Source organism: Temnothorax curvispinosus, unplaced genomic scaffold, assembly GCF_003070985.1.
Source record: "Temnothorax curvispinosus isolate PA1 unplaced genomic scaffold, ASM307098v1 QBEX01005011.1, whole genome shotgun sequence".
Classification (NCBI taxonomy): Eukaryota; Metazoa; Arthropoda; class Insecta; order Hymenoptera; family Formicidae; genus Temnothorax; species Temnothorax curvispinosus.
In genome coordinates this window covers 867,460-887,664 of record NW_020214791.1, presented here as the reverse complement: position 1 = coordinate 887,664, position 20,205 = coordinate 867,460, and the positions used below count along the sequence as shown (strand labels likewise).

The window sequence follows — 20,205 nt, the reverse complement described above, 5'->3', positions numbered from 1 at the left end:
AGTGATAAACGGCAAAGTTCCCCCTCGGTCGCGGCTAACAACAGATTTCGTTAAACCAATCCCTCGACTCTCTATCCCTTTCCCCCTCGTTTCCCTTGACCGGAGTGCAATTACAGCCCGGGCAGCCTGCTCTCGCATCCTCCGGCGAGAGCAATCTCGGCGGCACGACCGGTGCCCGGGGCACGACAACCTGAATCGCGGGGCCCCTCCGATAAAAAGCGGATATCGTTCCATAAATCATTCATCGGCGGTGTATTAGGTGCACACCGCGTGTGCGCGCGGACTCATGCATAAGTATGAGGGCGTGCGGGCTCTCCCGCTCGATTCTCCTTAACCGGCCGACTTTTTCCGACGACGATTTTTCGGATCTCCCGAGTGAAAGTAATGGCCGCGTCGCGCGGAGTGGAATTCCCTCGGGAGGAGGACGACGGCGACGATGACGACGGGGAGTAACGCGATATTATATATTCGCGCTGGTCGATTTGCCGGGTGGGCGCGCAAGAGGACGGCGCGTCTCGTAAACTCCCCTTTCTTAACGCGACCGTTTATTTACGCGCCGCGTTATCTCGCGAAGGTGGATTTCCATTACTGCGCGACGAGCAGCGCTGGACGAGGCGCGCCGGGGCAGTTATAAGGGAATTATTTTTAATGTTCGGTTGTCGCTCGCTCGCGCATTCTATTATCCCGCATCAACAAAGTAGCAATTTTACCATCGAGTTACCGAGCCTTAATTTACCGTTTGAAAATCGTACGGTTTAGGTCGTCCACATTGCGCGAACATTCTTCTTGTCCGCTACAAATCGGACGCGCTTGAACGTTCAAACTGAAACCATCTGTATTTATATACGCGCTCTGCTAATAACATATTCCGTGTGCTCTCCGGTCAACGACTTGTCCGATTTGAACTTCTTATTAGAGTGAACTTCGTCGTGGAGCGCAGTGACAAATATCCCTCTTTTTTTCTCTTTCTCTCTTTCTTCCGCTCGTCCGTGTGCTCGTTCGGGAATTCATGATTCGCGCACACGTGCAGTCACGCGGGCTGAGTTTCTTCGACACGGTAACAAGCTGTGTACCTCGGGACCGAAGCGAGGGGGGGACCACACCACGCAGCCGTAGAGATAGGTGCTTAGGGATATCGGGCTGGAGAGTATCCGACTAATCAGGGCCTCATGAGCGATGACGTGCGAGCAAATGGGACAGCATCGCGTTAACGCAACACGACAGTGATGTAGAGCCGGGAAAAATGAGAAGCGACGCCGGGCTCTCCGCCTTTTGACTCATCGCCGTGCGAGGAATGTGGATGCGCTTTTACGAAATTTCGTTATTTATAGCCGCGCCGCGGGCCTCTCGCGTCGCCGTCTTCCCTCGCGGGTACAATGGGACTTGTAATGGGAGTAATGACCGAAAGCGGGGCGTCGCCGCTAACCGCGAACCCATTAGCGCTAGAATAGAAAAATTGAAACTTCAAACGTGAGCAGGGCCTTTTGACTTGTATTTGGAACGCGCTTACAGCGCTAAATGCGGCATGAAATAAGAGGAATCTCAACGTAGAATATAAATTCCGGTGACAGGTGATTATTCCTGTTTTTAATCAGCTTGGTTATAATTCGATAGATTTATTCAGATTGAGCATTATATCTCTTTCGTCGGACAAACTGCCTATATTTCTGAACTAATCTCAATTTTTAATTTTCTTCATTATATATTGTTCATTATGTATTCATATTTCGGCTTATACCTTCTTATTTGGCTTTCAAGGGATTAAAGTAACGTTATCTCGAATTTATCGCTATACTCCACATGACTTATGTCTCGAATTAAAGAGCACTCATCTGAATTTACCTGTTTCGTGCGATGAGGGATGTCCAATAATCAGGAATACGCACGTATAATGTACCTACGTCGGAATATTCGATCAAAATCGTGAGAATATCGTGTAGTAGCGCGGGTAAAATTGTCGAATCTAGTTGTAAGCTGCAAAATGAAAAAAAAGGAACGTCACGAAGAAGATTTAAACGGACTCGAGAAATAAGCGTCTGTAAAATTTCAATGTTATTTAACGAATCAGCGCGCGTGTCGATTCGTCGCCGCTTTGTTTTTGCGTTTGACAGTGAACCGCGTGCCATATCTCGACTCGTAATAGCAGCACACGCGTTACGATTCCCGAGATGGCTTTTCAGCTCGGCGGCGTAACGACTCTCGCGGAGCCCGGCGATACCGTAAAAGCGTTTCGTAAGAGTCTTCCGAGTGATACCGAGTATGAAACGCGCGGACGTGACCGACGTTGTTTCATTAACGTTCTTTCTTTCTCTCACGGCGCGCTGCCGGTTGATATAGTAATTCCCGGGGCTCGCCTCGCCCGAGACGCGCGCTACTCCTCTCTCTGTAGGACGTGGGAGTTGGCCGGAGAACGAGCGTCGCGCCTCCTCCCTGCACGCGGGTCTACGACTATCCTATCCGCTTGTGGGCCAGTCATGGGTCAGTGCATCTCACTTCCCAGTCACGAATCCGAACGACGTTGTACGGGCGTGAGGCTTCTCGAAGGGAATTCGCGTTTACGCGGGAAAGAAAGAGCAGGAAGTTCGGTTACGTGGAACTGTCGGTCGAGTCTCGGGATTTTTTGCAGGCAACTTTTGCGAAATTCGTAGAAATTAATCACTGAAAACTCCCGCGAAGGTTCTGCATCGCGGACGGAATCGTCGTCGCGACTTTTCGATGAGAAATCAGCTCCGCGGCTTTGTATCCGGGTGAGTTTCAATTTTCGACTCCTTTGTTAGAAGGAAATACGAGGAACGGGCAGCCTTGTGAATCATTCGCTATACCGACTTTCGGAGACACGGTCCGATCGCAGCGCGGCAACAAATTGCAAAGCGGAGTCGCGACCGTGAATTTATAATATATAACACTTGGATTTTTTCGTTTCCTTAGTGTTTCCTTATGCGAATTATTCCGTCACATATTATCGTCAGAATATATGCGGTAGGTATAAATTTTCAATATATTCACTATCCTACGCAAACTTTATCTCGACGATGCCGAAGAATACATAACATCCGAACTCCGCAAAATCAATCGACGTCGTCAGCTCGAAACGCGCACCACTGCCTTTACATACCGCTAAAGTAATTGGCGTTATGGCGTTGCAGCGGCTGAATTTTTCTCGTAGACCAGTAGTCGACTGCACACACCGTGCGGTTAGAGCCAATTATAACCATAATCACGGGCGAAAACGCATACCGATCGTAGGATCGCCCGTAGCACGCGATATCTCTCTCTCGCCAGATCGCAATCGTTGATCATTTGCACCGCCCTGAGGTGGGATCCGTTCGCGAAAAGCCGCCGCGAGACAGTTCGAGGAGACGGTTTCTCGTCGACGTGGCCGCCAACCAGCTTTCCCGCGGCTCGGCGCGTCCTTGAAGTGAAAACGCGCTCCGCGTGTTAAACTAGTTTGAAATCACGCGTGCTGGCGTGATACGTAATAATCACTTTTCGTTCGTTCGGGACACCGCCGCGTAGTCCCGAGTAGCACCATAATTACAGCGTACTTATATGCAGCTGTGCGTAATGATAACGAGCCGGGTATCAATCGCTCGCTCCGCGCTCTCGTTTTTCGCAAGGTCGCGGCGCAGGAATAGACACGTATGCACCGGGAATAGACACCGCGGCCGAGCGGGCCCGGAGGAAAAGTGCCACTAGGGAGACTCTTGTTCACGGTCGTTGAACCCGCAATTACGTAGTTACGCGCTAAGGATTGTTAGAATATCACGCATACACGCACGCGTACGCTGCACGGAATCCATCGAAAATAACGGAAGTGTGCATAAGTGGTAAACGAATAAAGCTAATGCACGATATGACTATCGTGTCGATAATTTCTCGGCGTTGAGAGAACAGAGCGGGTAACAGCACGGTGGAAAGGCCGCGGAGAGTCTATCCGTGTGCAGCTTCTTCATTTTCCGCGATACACGTAAGCAGGCAGGTATATTGCACACGAATTCTCCGCGCAACCGCGCGAGAACGATTAAACGCGGGAATCGGCATTAAAAGGGATGGGTAGAAAGTTACGACTTGTCGTAAGGAAGCGATCCTCGAGCGCGATATCTACCTTCCTCTCGGCACGCGTGTTTAATCTTCTTTATTATGACTCGGCCTCGTCTGAGATCATCTTACTGTATCATCTCCTCCTCTCTTTCGCTCTCTCGAATATCCGCGTGTTTGTATTTCACTTAATCGTGTTTTTATGCCTCATCTCCCTGCAATATCCGTCGATCGTATTTTTATTTCCACGTTCTTTATGTCACAATATCGATACAATCTTCGTTAGAACGCCGTCGTAAAATTTAAATTGTTACATGTCGAAAGATTTTTTTTTTATTACCATGACTATCTTCACTAACTTGTCGAACAAGCGCATACTGACGCTCAACCGTGAACGAACGCGGCGCCGCGCCGCCGTGCCGGCGAATCGCAAATTCATTTCCACTCGACCCACGTAATCAGCAAGCCGCGTGGAAAAGTCGGAAAAGACGGCGCATTCGGCGACGATGGGGAAAGATTTGATATTAGATTTGCGTTTAAAGCCGCTCGTTAGATACGGCATACGCAACGTGCGTGTCTCCTCCTCGCGATTTCGCTTCGACCGCCGCGCCGCGGTACCGGTACAGTACCCGACATCGGGCGCTGTTCGAGCGATTTCTCCGAGTCGAAAGCTGAAATCTCCGCGATCTCGTGACGTACAGAAATTTCGGCGATCAAGTAATCCATCTGATAGCTTAATTTCTTCTTTTTTATAGTATTATGTTCTCTTTAATATTCTTAGCCATGATATACGGAGATGCGAAACTTACGAAACATGAATTTTAATTGCCAATTACATTTTTCGTGTTTTATATGTTACCATCTTATCTTTTCATCTATATTCATATACACGTCTATTTTTACACCGTGGCAAAATATAGGCAGAGGCGAGAAATCTGGTTATTCCTCGGGTATATCGTTAATAATAATAATAACAACAACCGAGGTCGACGCAACGAGCCTTTACGCCACGACGCACGCCGTACGCACTCGCTGTAACCCGCGTGTCACGGTCGTGCACGTCCTCGCCGTCCCTTAGCGGGGAGAGAGACTCGCCGAGAGGAGCGTGTTCCTGCAATAATGGAAAACGCATTTTTCGCGCGGTCTAATGGTTCCCGCGCGCGCGTGCACACGCGGCGAACGGTTATTACGAGTAATATTAGCATCGTCGCGCGTTCGAGGCGTCGTCCGGCCGGTACCGATTCCGCCGCGTGCGATGATCGCGAGTAAATTGATCGTTTTTCGTTTTAATGCGCGTATGCCGTAATCACGCGTAATTCGATACATAATGCGAACGAGCGGACAAGTGAATCTTAACCGTACCTGTGCCCCGCGATGCGCTCCGGCGCGGAGGATCTCTTTCCGATCGAGAACCGTAAGATGCAACTTTTCAACCGACAGAGATGTCTTGTCCCCGTCTCTTCCCTCATTATCTATTTTAATTTTTAACTTTTTACCCTTCGGAATTCATCTTTCGTTTGATGAGCGTCATTGTCCTTCACTAGCTCGACTGTTCGAGCAATTAGAGTATTTTTAATTTTAGGATAACGATTTGTTAACAATAAAAATCGATTCTGACTAATTTGGCAATTTTCGAATTCGAAGAAATTAGTTTCTATTTGTACAGATCGATTTATTCGAAATTTATTCGTGCAAATAGCGCGCGTCTCCATAATCAGATTTTTTCCGGAGTCTGATAACAGTGATAACACAATTCTGATGGTAATTGCGCGGAAGTTGGCGGCATTGGGACTCGCTGCATTTCGAATGTTTAGCCGGGACTGTACCCGTATTACAGCCAGCACTCTTCCATGCCCAGACGTAACCCCTGTAACCAGCATAACCACCATGACCACCGGTACCGACGCAGTACCGGCGCGCTGGACGCCGATCTCGTATTATATAACACATAGACGATCTCGCTCGGCGCGGGGCAGGTTACACCAAAGTGGCGTATCACGAGCAGGTGTAGCCCCCGGGACGTATCATCAGAGGCTATCTGTAAAAGAAGTTTTGATCGACGAGCATGGCTAAAGCCTACTAGCCCCGTGGGCTAGCCCGCGCGTACGCGCGCGATTAAATTACGCTGCGCGAGTGAGCGCGCGCGCGCGAGAGCACTCGCGAAATCAGTTTCCGCCCTTTATTTCTAGGCTATCCCGGTCCTTTTCTCCCTCGGTTAGACCGGCCGCAAATTGGCGCAAAGTATAGACCGCGCGTCTGGCATCTCGCGTCGATATCGAAATTCCGCAGACGCGGAAGATACGTCGAATTGGCGTGTCGTGTAGCTCGTCGCTAAAGAAAATTAAAAGAATATCTCGTGCGAAGATAGGTATCTGAATCGTAGGATAACGAATAATTCTGAATTATTCCACACATGATATATCACTTCTATATATGATATATCACTTAAATTGAATTATTATTATTATTAGTATAGAGAAATCTTCTTCATTGTTTGATTTTTGTCTTTATTGATATCATATACGCGGCGCGAGGATGATACAGAGTTATGCATGTGTCTATGTTACACATAATATCAATATTATTGATTAATAGTATAATATATGGTATTTACTTGATTGAAAAGTAACAATGTCCTGTTGTGAGTTTGAGTCTCTTCGAAAAGTGTTATTTTTATGTGAGAGAGAGAGAGAGAGAGAGAGAGAGAGAGAGAGAGAGAGAGAGAGAGAGAGAGAGAGAGAGAGAGAGAGAGAGAGAGAGAGAGAGAGAGAACAGCTGGGAAATGAAAGAAGAATGTAGAATAAGTGCGCCCTACTGAGTGACCCGAGGAGCGACCCTCCTACGCGACAACGCGGACAAGCCCGGGTCCACGCGGTATATCTATACCGACCAGATAACGCTAGTAAGACGCTATTTCACGTACGAATATCCGAGCGGTGCCACTTCGAACCGGTACGAGTTCGTGCAACGCCCAACACCCACGCGTCGCTCGGTGCATTCGCCGAGCCTTATGCAGTAACATTATCCTCGCGTCCGCGTTCTCTCTGTCTGCTTTCCTTCGCTGTATTTCCGGCTCTCGCCGTCCGAAATCTGCGGGAAATTTTAAAGATTCGTTTATTCTCTCTCTCTCTCTCTCTCGCGCGGGTAAATACGAGATCCGCTTTTTGGCTTCCGTGGTCGAGCGACACGTTAATTTCGCGTCAACCGTGTCGGCGCCGTGATTTTCTGTTTCCTCCCCTTCTTCCTCTCACGATGTTCTACGATCGAGAGATCTGAGTATAATCGACAGCAGGCCATTGATCTTCCCTTTTATAAGAAACTTTCCATCGCTTGCCGAGAAACGTAGGATCGTAAGAAACTCGGATCGTTCTTGTTCGCAATCGTCCTTTCCGCATCCCTGTTTAATTAAGACCCTCGTGGCGGAATCAACGCCAGCGGACGGATCTATTAAACCGAACGACTAAGTAACGTTCGTTAAAAACATTTATTGCAACCAGCGCGGCGATGGTAAACGGTTTAATCACCCTAGTCGTTAACACAGCCCTGGCGGAGCAGGAAATCGCTTTGCAAAAAGATTCTTGATTCCGATAGCACACCCGGTAGATAGCGATAGTACTCCAAGTATAGCCGTCGCGATAGATATTACGCGTACCACCGAGCGAAGATGGCAATGACCCAAGACTGGCCTCGCGTTTCTTTCACCTTCCCGCCTTCGCCGAATTTTCGTTCGATTAAAACGGCTACGTCGTTGTAGTGGTACGGAATAATTTCAAGAGTTGGCGAACAGAGTGTCGATGAACTCGCAGTTGTACGTATAAGGATTACTTTCGTACATAACGAATAAAACGGATGTAACGAATTTTTCAGAATCAGCATAGTCTCCGTTTTCAAGTTAAAACAATATGTATATTTGTGATTTAAATTAGAAGACATATGCCGAGATAATTTTAATAATTTTTAATTTTAATAAATATTTTAAATATAAAATCTATTTAGTGCTGAGATTTTCTTGAATTTATTTGAAATAATCTTTCCGCGTTGATTAAATTAAATTTTTTAAAAATAGTCGCTTTATTGATGGCTCAGACATACATAGATTAAGTCATCATTCATATTAGTTGGAATCAGTTAACCGTCGGAAATATCGTGTCTCGTATAATATTTGCAAAATTATAACTGGCACGTTTGGAATACGCGCTTTTCTAAATTACGTTTGATTAGGCTGTCACGTTACTGTTAGCGAGGCCTGGGCTTTTCGACGTATATTCCATGTTTGTCGACGGATACATCTCTACTTAGTGGTCTGTATCGATTATCGATGAAAGCAACTCGACTGACGAAGGTCATGGCAGAGCCGGAAGAGAGAATTCTCGTTGGCGTTCGATTAAACGTTTGCAGGTGATGTTACGCATTTCTCTTGGGCTGCAAGAGCGATTAAGATGATTCATATAAAATCAGTTTTCCTAACGTAACGTTATTCGTGTCCTGTTAATAACATGAGGGTACTTATTCCTGTAACGGATACGGGCTCATCGATTACTCTTGAAATTATCCTGCCAGTCTTATCTCATAGCGGTATAGCTAGAATTTTCTCATATAAAACGAGATAAGATCTCTTTTTATTTTTACTCATTGTAAATATTATTATTGATTTTTTATTTCTTTGTAGGATTTATTTTTTCACTCATGGATAATATATATACTTCTATTATAATGCACATTCGAAATAAAGTGCGGAAAATGTCTCATATGTCTAGTCCAGCAATCATGATAAAAAGGTGAAGGCATAAATAGCGAAATCGATATTTCGCGTAGCAATCGCGAATGCCGTGGAGTATATTCTCATTTTGTGTCATTACGAATTATAGTTTAATGGAGACGACCGTATATATCGCGGATTTCTTGAGAAATTCGACTAAATCAGCCGCTATCTTTGGATTCAATCAGACTCCATTTTAATTTACTCCAATTTTAATTTACAGCTCGAATAATAAACCATCGTGAGACAGGTGATATACGATTAATTAGTAACGCATATATCGAGTTTGTCGTACAAGCAGTATCTTTGTGTACGATCTGCTTATAATAATTACGTCTTGTTGAAAAAGAGATATTTGTCCTGCGGGCGGTTTATATGAATGAATATTACATGCTTGTCCCGAGAGTGAATTTAGTGTCATTCCTAATCGCTAATTACGCGACAACTTGTCTTTGTGTGTTGATTGGCAGGAGAGATCGCTTAACCGGTAATTTTTGTCGATTTAACAGACTAATTAGAAAGTAGCGTTACAACACATTGTTAACAAAGGTTTTTGACCGGCTGAATGTCGAAATGTTGTAACGATCAAACTGTTCTTCTTTAAAATTAGATATTTTATTGTCTTTTATTTTCTTGTCTTATCTCTTTATCCAAGTTTTCGAAAATGTGCCATCTCGCTCAAAAGATAACTGCTACCGGTAACTCTTCCGGGTTATATTTGCAAGATGTTAAGCTTTCTGGCAATATTTTGTACATTTAATATCTGATAATAATTTTCAAGCACTTAAATTTACGTGGAATTAAGTTTATCCTCACATTGGTGATTCAGAACTATTGTCAATGGTGCCTATTTTAAAAGCGATCGTAAATGCCGCGGGGCAGCTTCGTTTCGGCTTCGAAACGATCCTATTCGAGCGCGGCCTGCTCGCTTTCATTCATCGATGTCCTTGCGCCACTTCTCCTTCCCGTAGGGGGGAACCATCGCAATTGCACGCGGACAATGATTCGATATCGGAGGGGACTTAAAGAGACCCACCGCTGCGGTCTCGAAGGTAACGAGACGTGAAGCGATACTCGAGACCACGCTGCACGCTAAAGATAAAAATGCTCTTTGTATTACGACGAGCGACGATAACGACGACGACGACGACGACGACGCAACGACGAGAAGCTCTCGGGGGATGCGTAAGTGCGCCGTAAACGCACGTCTGACGTTCCCGAGTGGCGCAGATTGAAATTGATCGATCAAAATTCTCGGCGACCGCGAACGAGCGAGTCAATGATTCGCGCCGCGAGGTCGTTGAGACTTCCAACCTCGCTTCATTTAACCGGCTACTCGTTGCTGTCTCGCTGCCGGGTGTCATTGTTGTAAGTCGTGCTCGTCGCCGATGTCGTTTAGGAAGCGTGGGCGAGCTACCTCGGGTCGGTCGCGAACAATGAGAAGGATAGTTGGCTCGTTATTGCCGTTTTCACTCGCGCGATGTGAGTACCGCGCGACCTGCACTCGCGGCCATCAAACGCGAATCGGCCGCGAACAAGATCGTTTACCGTGGCGTTAACCGGCGCCGAAATTAAGCGTGAAGTAAGCGGACGTGGGGCTCGTGGGCTAAAAAAGGTCGCGTCTCTGAAGGATATGCGGAAGCGGTCGATGATTTAAGTGGCTCCGACGAGATCATTATGCAAAATACGCTGCACGCCACGCTTTTGAAGAGTGTTCGAGTTACGTCATCGTATAACTTTTATTTTCGGCTCGCCGCGAGATTGCCCTCGTCTCCCCGAAATTACGCGCCAGAGTCACGTCCGTTGAATCATGGTTCTATTGGCTGTGTTTTTTTTACTCACCGTATATTTTACAATCTCTGGATATCGCTTCGATTTGATATTGCGTGTCGCAAAGCCCTTAGATCGTATAACGATGGAGCGCCGCGCCGAGAGGAAAAGTCTCTGCGCGGAAGCGGATGGAAAGTGGGCGAAGCTTGTGAATTTCTGCAGCCGGTTCTGTCATTTCTTTTTTTTTTATTAGACGGAACAGGCGCACGAGTGGAAAACCGCGAGAAATTTCTGTGTACACCTCTAATCTACCCACGCCGGTTGTGCACGCACACCTGCGTCGTTCGACACAATGTTACAACGATTCTCCGCCGCGAGAGACTCTTCCTTCGCTTCTCTACCTTACATATATTAGTTTGACAAGTCGCCCACGCGACCGTACGTTTGCAGCAACGGCGGCTGATTCCGCGGTTGTGTTCCGCGAGAGTTTCGCGATTCTCTCGCGTTCATTGAGGCGTGTCTTCAGCCGCGCCGCGCACTTGTGCCATCGCTCGTCGCACTTTAGCACCCAAGTAACTCTCGCAATAGCGTAAAATAACTCGAGATTTCGCTTTCGCTCGACATAATTATTTGCTAATTTTTTTCAAACATTTCTCCCGTGTGTTTTGCCGTAATAATTAACCGCCTCGGCATGTAATACGCTCTGTAACAACTTAATTTTTTTCTATTTTATTAACATCTTGTACTTTCTCGCAACAAAACAACTTTCTCGGAAAAAAATTACCTCAAAGCTTGTTACGAGAATGTATTATTAATGTTTGACACGTTCAATGTATAAAGACGATACCGTGTGCGATTCTACACTCATTTGCCAACCGCTGACAGGCACCGTTTTCGCCTACGTTTCTCGTGCCACGGCAGTCACGAGGCCTCGTGCGAGCGCGCAACGTGCGAATTTAAAATCGGCGGCGATATAATTAACACGCCAATCAGTAACAAAGGATCGGTGCGCGCATGCACGCCGCTCTAATGACCGGCGATGCGCCGGCAATTAATGAGTCCGGCGTGCCGCTAATTATATAAAAGTTCACGCTTTCCTCGCTCGCGGCACGTGTCCCTTCTTTCCCTCCTCGTCCGTTACGTCTTGTTTTCTGGTTTTTCCGTTTATTTAGTCTCTTTCGCCTCCTCCGTTTCGCCCGCCTCCTCTCTTCTTCTTTCTCCGCGCCCGCGCCCGCTTCTTTCATGTTTCATTCGCCCGTATCATTCTCCCGTGGTAAGCCGTGGTTGCACGTTGCACGCATAATTAGCCCCGTCGAGTATCATATTCGGCCACGGTTGCGTGCGCGCTTCTTTAGTAGTACCAAGCGGGATGATATTATCGTGATGCATCATTATCGGAGCGAAAGGGAGATTCCGTATCTACGCCGCGCCATTTTACTGGAGAATTCGCGCGAGTCGATCTTGCGTCTTCACGCGAATTTTCTAACGCTGCGATTTAGCGTCTGCATAAAGAATAATTTCATTTCTTTTACATTTATTAGATACTTGGTGATAATTTGATAAATATTTGATACTTAATGATACTATCTTTTGACGTAATCTAAGTCGAATGATCTTCTTTTCACTCTATAAGAAAGCTAAATTATGAATCAGATATTTACCAACACGCAAAAATTGCGATCTCGAGCCAACGAGAGCCTTCTTGAAATCTGTAGAAAATATATATATTTGAGTTCTGAATCTCTTATTTGCCCTTGCCTTAAGATTTGACTACTACGGGTTTGTGCATAAAATCATAAAGTCCTCTCTTCGTTTGCGAGAATGGTGGCACCCGGATCCCGGGGACTCGCAGCAGCGAGAAAAATGCGCCCGCGCGTCGCGTAATTCTACGCTCGCGTAGGTGCGCGAACAATGCGCGCGCGCGTGGCGTGTCAAAAGACGACGATACCACCGCCGCGCTGCTGGTTCTAACTCGCTGCTGTCGCAAGAGGAGGTTCCCGTCGTCCTTCTTACATTACCCACCCGAGAGAGAAAGAGAGAATAACATTATGTTACTCGAGAGGAAGCGCTTTCCACGCAATAAGCTGCGCAGCAAGAACGCGTTAATCATGTTGTCGTAATTAAAGTTTCGTGGATCAAAAAATTTCGTTGGTGTGTTACAATCGGCGCCGAGAAACCTCGATAAAATTAATTATCCGAGTTCAACGGGCGTGCGATATTTCTATTCAGAGTGTTCTCCGTTAGCATTTATATTAGCTTCCATAAATATCTCTTTCAATTAATGTTTCTACATCATTATAATTGTATAATTAACGTTTTCACTGCGCAGAAATCGCTATCGTTAGATTAGACTTTCACGTTGATCCTTTGCTCCGAGTTGGCACCTCGGGGGTTTCTTCATTCGCGAAACATCGCTACGGATCTGTTTTTTTCGCGCTCGATCTATAACGGGTGGCGTATACGCTCTGCTTACGGGGGATTTCTAACATCACGGCTTGCTGCTCGCAAGGCGGCCTTAATGGCCGAGTCGTATATTAACGACGCGTGTTACGCTTCTTTTTTCATTTCGTCCAATTCATGAGAGAAAGCGCGCGCTCCGGGATGCGCACGTCCGTGGAATGAGCGTGAAAAGCCGTTGGCGAATTAGCGCCTTTGCATTTTTGATCGGTGCAGCATTAACATTTCATCGTAATGGACGCGTCGTTTTGCGCCGGCGTTTTTGAAGGAAATTGCAGGCTCGATTAACATTTTCGTAAGAACGGGCAGTCGACGAGCGGCGTCGTTAAATCGGTAAGTTGAGAACGTCGCGTGTCTTATTGCAATTTTGTACGTAATCGATGGCGATGTTCCCGAACAGGAAGTACATAATTACGGCGGTAATTTTTAATTATTGTTTTAGTCGATGCACCGTTAGTTGAAAAATGTAACCGACGTTACGTGAGATTTCTTTTTTCCTTGTTATTGCTTATACTTTTTATTGTGCTGTTCAGTCAGGATGACTAAAAATTTGCAAGATATTGAGTAACACACATATATCGTAAATATATCAAATCAATGCAATACGATATCGCAATGTAACAATTACGTTACCCCGCGATTCGCTCGGTCGAATCTCCAGAGGCGCGCGCCGCGGAGATGAGTACACGTGATGCACACGTGCTGCCCCGGTATCGATTTCGCGAGCACCAATTATTTTCCTCTTGCACCGAGGACGTCTACCCCGGGCTGCCGGGGGTGAGTGGGTGGCACCGCGGGGGCTGCGGACGAAAAGGGAGAGCTCGGCGGCGCGGCGGCGCGGGCGATCGCGATAGCGCAGGGCCGCTGGCCGACGAGGTCAAAGTACGGCGATACACGGTTGAAAATCCATTAGCCGAGTGCGGGCCGCTCGCGGTATTGTAAAAGTATTTACCGCGCGTGCACTCGCGGCGACTCGCGTGATTACCGCTTAATTGCGTTACCGCGCTCCTGTCCCTCCCAGATGTCTGAATAGAGCCCGGGCACTGAAAAAGCGCATGGTGATTTGTTAATGTTAATCCACTAGCGATGTCGACTACATACATCCATTATGTGGCGCGGACAGGAATTTAGAATCGTCATCAGAGATGCATGAAACACGCTGATATTCGAAACTTGTGGGCAGCGGCGAATCAAGATGACGCTGCGAACACAATTTTGATTATCCAGAATGTACGAAATTGCGCTACTCTTCCGCGATTATTATCGACATATGTCGGTGACATATTACGGAATACCGCAACTGATGGTCTAATATAGCCGTCCTCAGTTGGAACCGCACGTTCCATCGGCATAGTTCGAGCACAAGCGGACGATGAGTACCTATAGACTATAGTATAGAGAGTACGTGGCATAATTACGGGCGTGAGGTGTCCACGTCGCGACGGGCGGGCACTAATTAAGAGAATGTGTGCTCTGAGTAATCAACCGCTTCTAATCTGACTTAAGGATAATCGCGTTATTCGCGATCGGATATAAGGACTTAATTTTTCCACCGCAAATGCGTTGGAACGAGCGGCTTATCGACCGCGCGCGAGTCTCCGGCTCGCGACGATGATTGTTAATTATTGCAACCGATGACTGCGCTGTGCGTCGTCGCGATATGCTAATTGCACTTTACGATCTATCACATTAACGCCCATTAATTTCTCTCTCGCTCGTTAATGTCCCGGATAATTATCGCGACAACCGAGCGAGGTCCGAACGAGCGAAAGGAGGAGGGAGAAGATCAAGAAAATTAAATTCTGTCCTGTTTTCTGTTCTGTTTTCTGTAAAAGAAAATCAGGTCCGAGTTTTCTCACCGCGGAACTACTCAAGTGCAACGTCTTGCCTAACGTCTTGTACCAGGTGTTGCGACTCTCGCTATACTGTTGCCGCAGCAACTTTAATAGCGATTATGCGCGCGCGGACGCCACGCTTCCTCGTGGCCCGGTACACAGCATTCCCCTAATTGGGTGTCGGCCACACACGTAATTCCGGAATTAAAAGTTACTATATACGTTTCGCCGTACGTAATTAGCTTGCCGCCCGGTACTACAGCCTACATATTGCGTTTACTAGGGTAAACGTGTGCCAACTCATCGCCGTGCGCTCAGTCTTATGAGCGAGAATCTTTCCCACAGTGCTATTACGGAATTGTATAGCTCTTTGTCGGAAGATCTTTTAAGCGATTTCTAAGCTAACGCGAACAGAAAATTCTATTTTACTTTTTTATATTTAACGATATAGCACACATTTAATTATTTTACATATCAAATTTTACATTAACTTTCGTATTAATTAACTGTTGTTACATATTTTATATAATTTAAATTTGCATATTATCCTAATGATGAATTACACATAATATTTTAATTGAACAGTGCTATTACTTCGGAGCTTCTGCTTTCCCTCTTGATAATCCAGGGGTAGCGACACCGACCCCTGCGCCTCTATTATGGCGCTCGTTGTCATCTCGACGTAGCAATCGGCTGAATAGCGTATTGTTCGCCGAAAGTGCCTCCTATTCCCGAAGAACTCCTCCCGACACAGCGAAGGCTCGTGTCACGCTCGCGGAAATTCCCGCTCATCGCGTGACGAAAGTAACGATTGTCCCAACGACAAGGGATGTCCCTGTGTATAGATTTCTCGTAGACGTGCCACTAAGTTTGCCCATTTTCCTCTTTCTTTGCCCGTTTCCCCATCATTGTCGTTGTCGTTGTCTTCGTTGTCTTCGTCGTCCTCGGTTGTTCCCGTCTTCTACCTTATCACCGGCAGCAGATGCCTATTACTGCTTTCCATGCTAGTTATTTTTATTGTTCCTAATTATCCCAGATATGATGCAATTATCGTTCGCTCGCTCCGAGGTTTTAACCAACGCAAAATTTGTATGTGAGGTGTCTTTATGTCTAACAAGCGATGAGTTACGGCCTGGATGAACGGTAAAACGTATGATTAAGATTATTGAGCAAAATTTAAGGATGCACAATTCCGGGAATGAGACAAACGACGGCGAACGGTGCAATCGTGCGACGTCAAGGAGTATGCCATTGCAAAATTCTAGAATTATAAATGTATACTTGTTTTCCAGATGCGTCAAGTCGCGCTTAAAAGACGATAAATTTGTGTCAAGGGAGCTTGATGGATGAAACGAGGGATCGACTTTGCCAGGTCGCGTGGCTCGCGGAGGTCGAAATGTGCCGCGCTGCGTCGTCGCGATATTCGATGAATATCGCGACCTCCTTCATCTTCCGTTCATTCGTGCCCTTCGAGTTTCGACGACGCGCTTCCGCTTATCGAGCCCGTATTTGAACGGACATTTATTGCCATATTTTATGTGCCTGTCAGTGTCTCGACGATGCGGAAACGTATTTGTTTAACGACCGCCCGACGATTCGTCGAAGTGGCCCCTTCTTTTCAATATTGCCGCTATAAACGAGAGTCTCGCGTGTATCGCTTGGAAGATATTCGGACATATACATGTATATGACGTCTTTACGTCGCTCTTAATTCACATCGTCCCGAGGACCAAGACGTTTTTATATCTCTAACTGATCAGTGGAAGAGATTCATTATTGTATAGCGTGAATTAAGTTAGTTTTGATGATAGTTTATAAGCTATCTCTGACGGAAATCCTTTCGATTATTGCTAATAAAAAACAATCTTATTTATTGCGAAAAACGCTTTCTTGACGTACGGCGAGGAGCGCGATTGTTACAGAAGTTACAGAAGAATGACGGAATCTGATTGTGTGCAACGAAAAGGAACGAGTCAGGTGTGTCCGTATACGTCATATCGGGGGAACGTCGTATAGAGGGAAACAATTCTCGTTGGCACGCGCGCGAAATCGACATGTCATAACACGCTGGAATTGACAAACGTGGTTTTAATACGTCCACGTGCTGCATACGCGTGTATCTGTGCGACTTCGGCTTGCCGCGAAACGCGGAAATCTCTTCCGCTCAATAAATCATCCTGCGAATTACCCGGCTACGCAATCCCGCCGGGCGGCTGCAATGCAAGCACGGACGTCGACGATGTCAAACCTGTCGTAAGTCAGAAACCCCGGATTGAATTGGACTAAAGCGCATTAACAGCACGATCGAGAAACCTCCTCATCCGACGACTGAAAGCTAAAACTGACTCACCGACAAGTAATCCCGTCTTAATTGCACGCTAAAAAAGAAAATACAGAAGTATAAATATACATTTTAATAGCGCGTTGTTGCATCGTGACTGGTCGCCTGCAATCCTTTCTCCATTACAAGGATAGTACATTCTAAAGATATATCAAGTTGATTGTTAACGATTAAGCCTCGATTGAGATAAATAACTACCTATTTAATTTCCCTTTATCTCGGAGTTTGTACTTTTCTACTTTCTGACGCGTTTAACTGTACTTCTTGTTGATTGCGTTCTTATTTTTATACGGCGCGTCCTGTGATTCGCTTGTGAAAGCGGAATCGGGCAAACCATTGCGAGTCTGCAGCGAAACCGTCCGTCATATGTGTTTTCCTGTCGCGAATCGCGCAATCCGCCTCCTTTCAAAACTAATCCGAGCCCCCGGACGATGCGCCCGAGGAGGAAGAGCTTTCAAATTTCTTTCGCAACAAATCTTGGGCAAGCCGCGCGGCGCCGCCCGAGCGCGCTTATTATATACCGGGCCCGTAATTAGTTACGGCCGAAGATCCCGGCCAATTACGTTAACCAGGTTGACTCGCGGTATACAGAGCGCAAATGCGCGCGGCGGATTACGTCTTACTCCTGCGGCGTTGCGCGCAGAGTCGCCGAACAATGCGAGGTGAGAGTTTCGCGAGATCTGCGTAGGTACACGGCGATCGGCGTGCACACGCTGTTTCATTAACGTATGAAATTTCTTTCACATATTCTTCGATGGATTTAGTATCGAACTTTTATTAGCGGAAATTTGATAGGTTATTAGCACTCCAGGCATTAGCAGTTTTTAGCATTAATGATAATCAAGTCACAAATAAAATTTTTTTATAATATTACATAATACATTGAATCACAATTTTATTACATTTTAGAGATAGAAGAGAGATCATGTTTACATCAGTATACGTGCAGGTATCTTCATCGATTGAAACTCAGCGCTTTTATTCTAATTAGATCTATCCCGCGCGCAATGACTGTCGACTTTATGCCCTGAATGCTATTCGGCCCGCAATTTTCTAGGATGATGCATATCGCTTGCTTAGCAACGATACGGTCAAATCGTCGAGCTAATTGACTGGCGCTTTCGTGTTCCGCGAGAACGTTCGCGCGTTCGCAACGAGGGCGCGAATCGGCCGTTTTGCATCCGCGAAAGAGGCGCTGGCCGTAAAATGCGATTTAAACTTCAGCCGAACGCCCCGGCTTAAAAAAGAATGGCGCATATAAATCTCGCGAATCGGCTGCCGCGAGGAACCAAGGTTCGCGCGAATAAATACGAGAATCTATAATATTACGTGACGATTGCGTGTATATGCCGCAATCGTTGGAATAAATTACGTTACGTGTTCTCGAAAAAAAAAACCGCGGTTCGATCCGTATAGGTGAGGTGCCCGAGAAATGTCGATCTCAAGGACAGAGAGATTGCGTCGAAAGGAAAGGATCCCGGTGAAGGAAAGAAGCGAGCGAACGGCGCGAACAGGCTCGCTTCGAGACGACGAGTAATTGCGCGCGGAAAAGCGATCGATCGAGCCAGCAAATATCCAATATCTAATTGGCGGCGCGCGGTCTTTGCGCGGCTATTCCATTACGCGTCATTATTGTTGCGACAGGCGGCTCGGAATCGGTTTCGCAAGAGCGCGCGCGCGCGCGCGCGCGCGCGCCATTCGAACTTTTATCTGCGCGAAACGGCCTTGCCTTTTCGCATCGCGTACGACGCCTTTGTGTAGGTGTCACTTGCTTTCCCGCCTTGAAAAACCTTTCACTGTTTTGCACACCTACATACGTTACAGACGCGTAATAGACGGCCGCGTTAGACCGTTGTTACAAAGCCGGAGAAATCCTGGGGGAGCGGTGTGTAACTCGTTTCGTATAGAACTCACAATCAGCGCGAGCAAGCGAGCGGATTCCGTTTCGATCGCGTCGTCGTACGTATAGGGTGACGCAGAGTCGCCGGATATCTTATGCGTTATTGTTGCGACGCGGATAATTGCTTAAAACTCACAATCAAGAGAATCAAGCCTTCTCTCAGGCATCTCGTGTGACGACACGACTTATCGACAAAGCTGACGCAGCCTCGTTGCAGCAATAAGGAACACTTGATTAACATATGCGATTGACCTAAGTGACATAACGATGATGCAGTCTTCCCGCGCCTTCTTAACGTTTGTCCCCAGTATCTCCACTGATACTTAAATGTCATCCCGTTTAACGAAGCGCAAAAGTTATGCGCTACATGTATTTCTTTCCTCACTTTCAAGCTGATTTTTAAAGAGCGGCACAGTTTGTTGCGCCGTCAAATACGCCAATCTTTTTAATCAGTCGCCAGACGTTCTCTACGAATGCTAATTACGTCAACGACGGTCCGGATTGCGCTAATTAGGAAATAATTGTATCAATCCCACAGACTTAAAAGAGGATGCGCAATGCCTTTAATTTTTAGTGAACCCTCACCTCCCCTTCATCCTTGTCCGCGAGATACTTCTGCGATTTTCAGTTCCCTTTTCTTTTCCCTCCCACAGCTTTTTTCTAGTAGGTTGCATTGATTCTACGTCAAGAAGCATGCCGATTCATCATTGTTACTTGACTTATTAATCACGTTTCATTAGCGCGATGCTTGCCGACGATGTTTCTATGAAAATTCTGTTATCGTTACATTCGTTTTGCCGTGTTGTAATTTCAGCAGCGTATCAACTCTGCTTCGCAAAGTGTGTAATCAAACAGCAACAAACATCGTATTTGCATCCGGACGCGATACGCTCTAATTCTGTACTTCTATTCACATCTACTCTCACATTTGCATCTAATTTTCTAGCATCATATTTTAGCGTCCGCGAGAGGCAAAACTATGTTTGCAATGTGTTTACAGTTTATGCGGGAGATATTGATTAAATAAAAAACTGAAAGCGGGAGAGACTAAGTTAAATATATTTAGTAATATATTTATGAATTCGGAGATATATATATATATATA

The 20,205-nt window shown here is 46.3% G+C and overlaps 1 protein-coding gene across 1 annotated transcript in view; it reads left to right on the top strand.

Moving 5' to 3' along the window:
- The window catches only part of LOC112454384, a 120,113-nt gene that overhangs the window by 6,747 nt on the left and 93,161 nt on the right, over positions 1–20,205 (top strand). The gene's annotated exons all lie outside the window — the stretch shown is intronic.